The following is an 11,788-nucleotide window of genomic DNA, read 5'->3' on the forward strand; positions in this document are numbered from 1 at the left end:
ATTCATATTCTATAAAAAGAGCGAAGCAGAGGGAGGATGGAAGAGGTTTACTGTTTCACCCTGATGAATCTTTATAGCCAAATCATCTCTTTACGATTTCTCTTATTCTTTCATAACACAATCCTGTAAGTTTACTAACGCTGACTGAGCAGAAATAACATGACTATCAAAAGCTTTTACTGCACGACGTGGATACAGCTTTAGATGTTAACACCCAGGTAACTCTTATCACAAGACCTATGAAACATTCTGTTTAATAAAAGATTACGAACTCCACAGTTTACAGCAACAACCCCTAGTCACGAGTGAGCCGAGAGCTACGTAACAAAATCAATAATTGTATTTTTAAAGTCTTTAAAAATAATCTTGAAAATCCAGTATGTGGCTGTTGAGAATCAGTCAGTGTGGAACGAGGAAGCTGCACCAGTGATCACCTGCATTTGTATTAATCAGTGTTTTGTCCCTTGCATTGCCTTGTTGCTTCATTTTCTTAAAGCTGCCATTGTTTCAGGGGAGAAAGGTCGTGACGGCAGCAGCTGGAGACAAAATCTCAGAATCTTTATTTAATAAAAAGAGGAACATAACGCATTTCTTCCTGAGAGCATACAATTCAATTCTGCGCCTGTGACCATCAACTGATCACAGTAGATGTTAGTCATCCTCAGTAGGTGGCACTGTTGCATCATTTCTTAGGGAAGTGGCGTAGATCTGCATAATTATGTTTTCAATATAGGCCATGCATTTGCATACCTGATTAAATTGCACAGGCTTCAAAACCATACTGTTTATAATATTAATCAAATAACCACAAATTGGCAAGTGCCCCACTTTCACACTCACCTTTTATGAAGAGATAGACAATGGAAGTGAACTCAAGGTTTAAGCTGAATTATTCTGCCATATTTCCAATAGAACTTGAGTCACTGGGGAGAAATGATGGAGCTCTGCTGAGCTAAGGGAGTATCTGTGCTGTGGCATTGACTGACTGCTCAAATGACTGATCATCATTTGTATGCAAAACCTTTAGTCTCAAGATGCGGCAAAGGTCAGCGTTTCAATAAGGCGACCGGACCCAGCCAACATCCTGCGCCTGCCTACAGCTGCGAGACAAAACTGCATCCTAAGATCAGCCTGATGAGGACATTATCCCCGCTCCATAGTATATGATAGACAATAAAAGCGCTGCTGTAGTACCTGCTGCGGGTGCATGTCGCACACCCTGATCAGCTGAGATAAAAAAACAAAACTCAGTAACTCAAATAAAAGCGCCATGTTGTGTGTTAGAGTTACAGAACTAATGTCGTGTACATGCATGACAGACTGAGTTGGCTAACTGCCAGGCAGAGAGCCACCAAAGAGATTATGTGAAAGGTTATATCAATTATTAAAGGAATTCAATCTGGGAAAGGAGCACGATAGATATATTTTAAGGTCAATTAGACAAGTACTTGATTGTGAATTCAATGAGACGAGCTGCTGTGTTTGTGTAGCTTTAGATTGTGCACGTGTGTGTTGACTGTCTTTGTGTGGACCCCAGGAAGAATAGCTAATGCTTAGTGCTAATGGGGTTTAGAATAAAGACATAAAGAAACAACACCACCAAGACTGAGAGGTGGACAGAAAAGCAACATGTTTGAACCCACACAGACACAACAGCAGTTCTCTGCCCTTTGTGAGTCATTAAAGATTTACCCTTTTACAACAGACTACAGAGATAATTGGGTTATTTCACCTCAGCAGTCACAGTTTACTATACGTTTCAGCAACATCTATTATCTCGCACCTAACGACAGGATTAGACTGGAGCTGCTCCAGTGGTTTGGAACGTACATCCTGCACAAAGATCTGGGAAGATGCTTTGGCAAGAAGATGTACGTCCCATAGTCGTACAAGATGACATCTCTATTACAGTATCTCATATCTTTTCTCCACTTCTTACAAGGTATTAAGTACTATTGTTGTTTCACTAATCTACCTGACTGTAGTCCATGAAGGCGCTCCTAAAAGACACTTGACTTTCCAAAAGAATAAACATTTCAAACAGTAATGGATGTGCTTGTGTTAAAAGAAAAGAAGAGTTAACGTTGTCTGTGACTTTGTATAAAACAGTTAGATCACGTAGCACTGCAGAGTCAGAGGTTGAGCATGACGTCACTATAGGAATGTAAGGCTGCATTATGGGACTGTTCCAGGAGAGCATGTGGGGATGTTATGTGTTTGCTGGAGGATGAACTGTGTTTTGAAAGATTAAACCTGCGATGTTGGACCTCAGAGGTTGTTGATGTGGTATTTCCTTTTTTGTTGCAGAAAGCCAACGGGGCTCACCTTCCTCTTCACTGACCTCATTTCAATGCAAGTTGTCATGGCTGATCTGCTAATGAGCACCAACCTGATGATCATTAGCAATCCTTTTATGTCAGTTGAATATTACGGTAGTATTGGCATACAAGCTGCACTGGAAACAATCATCTTCTGGCAAGACTTCTGTATTCTGCGTCCATAAGAGTGTAAATGATGTATTATACCTTTTTTTTTTATTGTGGTGGGTGCTGCTGTTACAAAATAAGCGTTTATTTCTCTCCTTACTGCACCACAGGTGATTAAAGATTTAAGAGCTCGATCTTCCAGCAGTTTGCTGCAGGAAAAAAGACAGAGATGGAAGGAAACCTTTAAGCTTTTCAGCAGCTCTGTGTGCTCTAATAGTATATCATCTCCCTGTACCATTAAGCCATTCAAAAAGACAAGATACGAGATTAGTAGGACACTCACTTAATAAGGAATATTTCAGCTTCAGAGTTGTGATTTGTGGAATGAAATGCACAGCTTTGTAGTATCTTAATGTAACTTGATTGTGGATTTATAAATAAAAGTCGCTCAGATATCTCATGTCCATTCCTGCGGCACAGCTTGAGGCCAATTTTGAGTCTGTTTACTACTTCTGTCTTCTTGCATTCTGCTGCACACATGCAGAATGCCACCAATGTGGATGCATGTGTGAATCCAAAGAGCCTTTGATAAGCTTCACCCATGAAACTTATTTTAATTCCACCATTAAGCCCGTACTCAGCTGAGAAGAGATGCAACACGGCTACAGACTCTGCCGTCGGCTTCATCACTCAGAGTAAATCCTGAATAAGCAGTAAATTAAGATCAATGTAATAATGAGTCATCCAATTGTCTAACTGAGACTTCACAAAACCCCAAATCAAATGTTCTTATTATAGTCAAATTGAACAAATCCCAACAGAGGCGATTATCTCTCTTTATAAGCATCGCATTCACATCAGTGGGCTGCAGGCCTTCACAGCAACAATCCTCAGCTCAGTGGATATTTGGCTTCACAGGCAGAAAAGTGAAGAAAACGTCTTCACTTTTCTCTTTGTGAAACAGAAAACTGCAAGAAAACGTCTTCACTTTTCTCTTTGTGAAACAGAAAACTGCAAGAAAACAAATGCACCTGTTTTTGTTTTCAAATCGGTCAAATGGACTGCAAGGCCCAAACATCTGTTTAGGGTTAGACAAGAGTTTCATAAAGAGAAGAAGAAAACAGAAGCACTAGTGTTAGGCAAAGTGCTTTACTTTTATTCATCATAAAGTTAAAATCATTATGTTTAACTCGAGGTTATGATGGTCGTAGGAGTAGGGTTGCAGTTGCATGTGGTTGAGGTTAAGGCAAGTATCTGGACACAGAAAAAAAGACAGAGCAATAAAACTGACAGAACTACTTTTTCTTCTGTTATTTGCAAGAAGATAATTATTTTTAGGACATAGGAAAAAGTAGTCATCCCATATCGCATCTCTGTGTAATGGACGAGATTCAGTTTAATAGCTCCTCGGTCAAATTGCCACGTACTTAATGGATAAGTGTGTACAGACACCAGATATTTCATGCTAATAAGAGTGATTAACTGAGGGAGGCAATTTTGCTGCCAAGACATTTGAATGAAGACTGAAACACTTATTTCTAAACTGAACGGATCAACAGTCAAACGTAAAAAAAGGGGGCAGACACGTTTAACAACACAATTAAGCTCATTTTCAATTTGGCTTTCACATTTCTGTCATCGTGAAAACGAATTGTGTTTAAAGTTTTGTCATCGGTTTTGGTCTGTAAAATATCACAAGACCAATATCCACAACCAAAACCTCTCAGTACTGTGGGTTAGCCTCCTTTTTACTTTGCAAAGCAGGGAAGTCAAAGTCTGGAGCAGCAGGGATTTCTGACCCTCAGGATATTGTACACACTTTGCACTTGCACTCATTAGAGTATATTTTGATGATATCTAGCGTTGTAGCTGCAGATAAAGGAAGGAAACATTCTCATTTAGAGACAATGTTTCTGTCCTGAATTGATCCCCTCGCGTAGCCAGGCCTCCCGGCTCTGCAGTGCCCCCTAAAAAAAGCTCAACTAATTAAGTGGCTATATTTGATTTAGGTTTGAGATGGTCAGGGTTATGGCTATGGTTAGTGTTTGGGTGTCCCGCTCCTGGTGAAGGAGGTGGATTTGTATTCAGCATGAGAGGAAGTTCTGTCTGGGAAGCTCAATTGAGGGCAAGAGAAGCTAATGAGCTCTTTCACCGCAGGCTGACAAAATGTTTTCCTTTCCTCTAGATTCCATAAAGTTTGGTCTATGATGAAATGCTTTTTGTGGGCTCGGGGAAATTCTGAAAGAGATACTGTACAAGATTGTGAGGAAGAAGACGTACGGTATGTCATAAGGGTCAATCTGATGCAATTATTCTGTGTGTTGTAATTGTGACAGATGCCTTCCACTGCTGCGTGCGGAAGAGAAAGCAACAATGCCAAAGGGCAGCTTAGAGGAAAAAGGTAAATCAGGGCAGATGTGCAGTTTGTCTTCTCTCTACTCAGCGTGCTTCCCGCCGTCGGGGATGAATGGGCTTCTTTAAATAGCTCTGATTAATTAGAGCTTTTAATTGAACGGGTGTCGGTGGCAGCCGCTCTCTGTCTCCTCTCACCAGTCGTTTAGGGGAGTGTCAAAAGGGCACCTGGCACTGGCCGACTCAACGCCATCAGCCACTGTGCTCAGCCTCGACAGGTCAAACGCTGCATCCTCTTTGTGTAGGTGTCAGTGACATGCAACAGTTTTTGCTGTAGGTACATGCACACTAGCTTTTTTCCCCTCTTTTTCCTCTTTCAACTCTGTTGCATCACCACTCCTTTCCCTCAGTAGCGTGAGCGACAAACGCCTCCTACATTCCCACCTCTCTTGGGTCTCTTGCATTGTTCCTTGCTTTGCTTTGCGTCACCGTGGCGCCCCGCTTACAGTCTCTCTCTGTTATTACAATTCATGAATGATTTTCTGTTTCCTCCTCAATAATATTACGTTTGTGATTGACATGATTTGAGAGGCTTTCTGGAAAACTTAGAGAGATTTGCGTCTGTGCATCTCTACCTGAGCCAACATGCATTTTCTATCACAACCCCTGTTGTTAGTCATGAGTGCTGTGTTGTTGATCCTGCTCATTACACATTCATTTGAAACAATCCGTCATGAACAATGATTTTCCTTACTTGAAAACACAATATTAAATCTCAATGAGTTTTCCACTAATATATTTTGGTTGATTCCTACAGTGTGTATGTGCATTATGTTTTCCCTAAAAGTTCACACAGTATATTTATTTCTTGACTGATACATGTACAAATACAGAAGTTTTATTGTATTGTCAATTTACTGACTGCAACGTAGACTGCAAGTGCCTACTTGGCCTATTGAGTGACATTGTGTGGCCTTTCCCACCTCCTGCAGCCTGCTTGGGTATGCACAGTAGCCCACGGTGATTGATGAGTGGGCACGGGGAGAGGAAATCTTTCCGCAGGTTACAGCACGGCTCTGGTGATGGATGGCCCCTTGGAGGTCTGAGCAGAACTGATGGGTCATGGGCCTCGGAGAGCCCCGAGCTGGGAGTAAGAAGACAGATCAGGGGGCAAGGATGAGGACGCAGAGAGAGAGAGACAGAGGTGGGAGTATGGGAAAAGGCAAAATGTATGATACAATCTGTGTATTTTTGTGAAATAAACCCTTTTTGCTCTCCTCAAGATGAGAATAACTTTGAATTTATAAGGTTTACGGTTTGCTCCACATACAGTAGCAACACAATCCAGGAATAGATAGTTTCTTATGCACAGGAGACTTCAATTCTCAGAGTTGAGTCTTCCAGGCAAAACTTTCTCAACAATAAACCTTTTAAATAAATTATTAGATGAACATAACCCCTGACCACTTTATCATTTACAGGTATATCCTTGATTGGTGGAGATTAGTGGGCACAGTACGCAGATTGAGACAAAGAGAGGCTCAACTCAAAGGTACAAATATTACTTGAAATATGTAACATACAATACCTGGTACCTCCTCATTGTTTTGCATCCTTACATCATTGAAAATAAAGTATTTTTTCAGTGGGCGACAGCTTAAATGTCAACATCAACCTAAACATGGTTGTGTATGGGAGACAGAATGCTTCTCTTGTAATCTGTTGTTGTACTATCTTTCTGGGACACATATTTGATCATCCTCCTGCAGTGACTTAACTGAAAATCAATCACGATGATGCACAGGGAGCGTGGAGAAACTGACAGAAAATAATATAATCTGTGTTTTTATTATCACAGGAGATGAGGAGGTGCTCCCAAAGGCTGCCGATGATTTGGGGAAAATATCATGTCTGACAGATTTAGCCTTGTGAACGTAGACAGCTCCTATTAGGCTCGGCTTCTTCATGCAAACTTATTTTTTTTTTATAGACAAGTGAATACTTCTACAGTGGCCTTATGCACTTAAAACAAAAGTGATCATTAACTATTCTCTCAAAAACTTAGTAATGCTTTTTTCCCTCCCCAGGCTATTGAAGAGATTTGTGACTATATCTCTGCGCAACAGCAAAGTTGGCCAGCTTCCATGCAGCTATAAAAGGTTGGAACAACGGCTTCCTTAATGGGCATCCTCTATTTTTTATTCAAATACGAACAAGCCCATCTCACACCCCTATGCAACATATGCCCCCCCCCCCCCCCCCCCCCCCTCATGCACTCGCACAAAAGGAAATAGAAGGAAAAACACCTGTCATCTGCTTTATGTCTGCGCCAGGGGTCCAGCCTGCGGCAATATGCCACCCAGTAGTATCCACTGGGGTGCGCTGCAGTGGTGATAAATTGGCATGGATTAAATGTCAAGTCTGGAGCAGATTCACCCTCACCGGAGCTGCACTGAATCTTTTCATATGAGAATAGGTCAGACAAATTAGTGCAGGGTCCATCTTCAGCACATAATCTTTACGTGTGGGAAGACAGACTGATTGACGGAGGCACAAGTCAGATATGATGACACATAGATGGACACAAAGTGGGACTGGCTCTTTCAGCCGAGACCAGCTCTGCTGTTCATGTTTTAAAAGCATCTCATGCAGTGCCGGCGGGTACCGAGTGTTGCCTCGGATCCTTAAAGTAGACGCATCACTGAAAATGATACTAAACTTTCTATTTACTAACACAACCCCACTTGGGATTGTTCCTGTTGCAACACAAAGAGACATGGAGCTCCAGAGAAAACAAGCGCAGTCTGCATTCAAGCACAACAGTTTGGTAAATACGATTTAGGCCACTGCTGTCAGCCCCTCGTTTTCACTTAATCCAGGCCTGCGTCTGGATTTCAATATGCAGATTCACTGGTTTAGATCTTCACCTTTGTTTTTCTTTTTATCATCTCCAACGTAGCCGTCTTTCTCCAGTCTCACACTATCTCGATCATGTCCAAACACTGCAGTGCGGCACTGCTATTCAGAAATAAAGGACAATTAGGTTAAACACTGTTTGGAATACAGGAATTAAATTCCTCTCGGGGTATGTTTCAACCAAATCCCAAAGCTGAATGAGAGCTGGAAAGCTCACCAGTATAAGATGGGTGTGAATGTGTGTGTGTGTGTGTGTGTGTGTGTGCGCAGAAATTTTCGAGAGCACTGTTCCTGCTCATTCGCCCAAGGGCTGTGTGATTTCCCATGCGAACGGCAATTAAACAAAAGTCTCTAGTGAAGGAATCAGATCAAACTCAAAAGTGAGAACCTAAATCGTGCCATGCTTTTATAACTTTAGGCTAGCGTTGCAGAAGTCTCTCGAGGAGGACTCGGTCTTCCCCTTCCTGTTATGCATTTTTTATATTGGTTCTTTGCACCTTGTCTTCTATCTGATTGCTTACATTGTCTGCAATTTCATTTACAAGCACTCTGGCACCCTTTTGGCAAGTTTGCATTTGTATTTTAATTCAACAGAGACCTTTGTACCTTACTGGTTACTGGCAACTGCTGAAATTGCTAATTGGCCTCTCTTTTAGTGTGTACTATGCTCTCCCAGCTGTAGTCAGACCATGCTGCTATACCATGATCACGCACATGCATGGCTGTGAAGCGACGCATGATACATGTGTGGCTGCCCAGAGGCCCGAAAACCATTACTGCTCTGTTCGCAAAAGAAACATTGAAACCAACTTAGCATAAATGTGTGAGCGGTGAGCCATCAATCATTTAACTCCCCACACAGTTCCAACTGCCTCATACATTACAGATCTGTTATATCTTCAACCTCTCTTTTTTTGCCCAGCTTCATCAAAGGTTCTGGCAGTGACAAAATTGCCTGATGCAGATTTAGCTTGCAGTTGTGATGAAATGGGAAACAGGGAGCAGCCACCAGACTTTCTTAATCGCTGAAGAGGACAGACCAGCACATGTCTCGGGATTGCTGGTCTCGCTGGCAGGCAACCAAAGAAGAGATGAGGGCTTGAGATGTAGTGAGCTGGACAAGATGGCTGCACTCTCTCTCTTTCTGCACCACTGAGAGCTCTCATGTCATTTTGTCTACTAATGATCCTTTTCACACATCCTGAGACATGTTCCATACGTTTCATCAGTACAGGTCTGGCTGCAAATCTTCATTCACTTTGACTAATTTATTCCAGTATAGCTCTGCTCCCAGTAAACTACACATAACCAAGACTCACAATTCATTCATGTGCAATATCACCAATTAGGTGCAACATCATAACCTGTGCAATCACTTGAATTCAATTTTGTCTAATGTTTGTTTTTGAACTACTTTTAGACTTTCAGAGAGTCTCAAACTGGAGAAAGTGAAGTAGAAAAGTCACTTTCCTACTTCACTTTCTCCCGTTCAGAATCATCCTATTGGGTTGGAACATAAATCGGGCGCTAGGTGGCACAAAACCAATAACTAATCATTGCTATCTTACGCTGGCAATTTTTTAGTTGCATCATATTGAGTTTTTTGCCACACGTTGCATTTGTCCACTCAGTTGACAGTGCTGATATTACTCACTCATATTAAATAGCTCCTTTGTAGTTTTTTTTGGTCATTTTGGGTCAATGTCTCCATACAGCGCTGTGCGATATTTTCATTTTGTGGCCTTGCATCCATACAACCTTATGCCTAAGAGCTTTGTTGCACAGTTTGTTTCACTGGTCAACTTTGCAGATGCATCTCCGCTACGTGTGAATCTCAGCTTTGATAGATATTCACACTGTGTCAACCAGCTTAGTGGTTTTAAGCCCGCTGAATCACAACCTTTGCCATTTTCAATCCACTTTTTTTTCTTACCCTCGGGATGATCTTGAGCAAAGAGGACACGTAAGTGCTGTTGCTCCACAGCAAAGGGTTGTGCACTGACAAGCAGGCCGTAACCAGAGATGATCTATCCTGACACAGCTACGATGATACAATACTCAAATGGGGCCACCCGTAATGATTTGATGCTGTTCGTCATGCCCCTGATCTTTATTATCACTGCACTTACTGGCCCTTGGGTCTGAGCATTAGTTGGCACAATAGTGCACTCACTGGTGCTCACGGAGCTAATGCTTTGCCTCACAAGTGCTGGAGGTGATGGTTACACTGCTGGCGGCAAACACTTGCAGGAATAGATTTCTTGATGCTCTACCTAGCATTATTTCCCCATGTCTCTCTCAGCAACATATGAATTTGTAAGAGAAATGTACCGAGCGGAAGAGTGGCATTAACTTTTTTTATTCTAACTAAAAGGTTTCTTATAACTTATAACTTGAACTTATAAGTTCAATAAATAAAAAGAAATGTAATAGTTTTATTTGTGTCTATTGTGGAGCCCATGTAGTTGCAGGTTGGCAGATGTTTCTATCATATTTCTCACATGAATACCTCTTTCTGGTCTGCTGACTTTATTTTTCAATTTGTTAGATCACAGACATTGCATTATCTGTGTGCAATTCACTTTTCCTTCCCTTGCTCTTTGTTAAGGGGGAAAAGTGTTTCGCCTGGAAAGTGGCGGTCCATTTTAATCAACCGTGCCATCTCTTTGTGAACTGGTGAAACTTTCAGCTCCAGACTTTATTAAAAGATGAACTGAGAAACGAACACTTCTTTTAACACTAAATAACCTTCCGCCCTGTTTTATAATTGCCTGCACAATCAGGCAGTGGGAGCGCAGAGAGAGGATGCTGTGGTGGATCTTATCTCAAGACAGCAAGAGCAACAGTCCTCCACTCTTATTATGTTCACGTGTAACTGCAGTTTAATAATTACTAACCATTTATCAGTTTCTTTGGCGACCGATCACATCTGTATCAACATTTCTGTATCACTGTAACTTTTATTTTCGACTTCATGCTGCACTCTTTCTCGCTGATGTATGTGCTGCATTGTTGTGTTTTTGTGCTGGGCTTTAAATGTCAGCCACTCCTGTGTATGAACTCATCAAGGTTCCCTTCAGCACAGCACTTTATAGATATAAAGGTCATTCGGGTTGAATGGTATCGCCATGGTAACGCATGGTCCTATTTTATTGTATGTTTCCTGTGTCTACCACCGAGAATGGACGCACCCTCACAAGTCTTATAAATGAAAGGATTAAAATGACAGCACAGTGGGTTGTTGTCCTTTTCGCCAAAGTGCCCTCTGTACGGCGAATGATGCCAGTGTGGCTTCAGAATGACTTTCAGTAGCAAATAATAACAGAGATGCAATGAAATGTTTGCAGTTTGAGACTTTCATGTGATCAGCGTCCCACGATATGCCCATCTGTTTGAACGTTTCTCTGCAGAAAGCACCTGCGGGGGAGCTGCGCGACTAACACGATTAAAACAGATTGGAGCTTGACATGCAACAGTTATTGTAACTGTTCAACTCAAATATAAATGCTCTTAGAGTTCCTTTTTTACATTTAAAATCCCTGTTTGTCCTTCGCACCTGCTCCTTCTACCAGATGTTTTGTTCTTTCACCTTGAAACATAAAATGTAAGACGTGGCTGTAGCAGTTGAATTGGACATTGATTGAATATATGGAAGCAAACTGTGTTATAACAAAGCACTGGTTTACCAATTCTGCTTGGAAAGCATTGGATAAAATGTTAGTGATACGGTTTAATGCAGCAGTGGATCGACTTGTCAGTATTCACACGCTGTCACCTCATTATTGTGTGATTCAGCTGCGGCAGTAATAGCCACTCAGTATCAGCGAGATAAACAGAATTATTCCATTTCTTTATTTTCGAAATTATGCCGTTTAACATATTTTAAATGTTTAAGTATTTTAGATTTTGAATGGAATAAATACTCCACAAAGAAATAAGAGAAACATATACCCTAACTGTAAAAATAAATGTTGCACCCACTGTAGGAATACACACATCCGAGTTTGAAGCCATGTCTTAACAACAAGACTTTCTTCTTTGTTGTTACGCTGAAGTTCTGCTTGGGATGACAGTGATAATGAAATACGAAGTCA

Source organism: Cottoperca gobio, chromosome 8 (assembly GCF_900634415.1).
Source record: "Cottoperca gobio chromosome 8, fCotGob3.1, whole genome shotgun sequence".
NCBI classification, from domain to species: domain Eukaryota; kingdom Metazoa; phylum Chordata; class Actinopteri; order Perciformes; family Bovichtidae; genus Cottoperca; species Cottoperca gobio.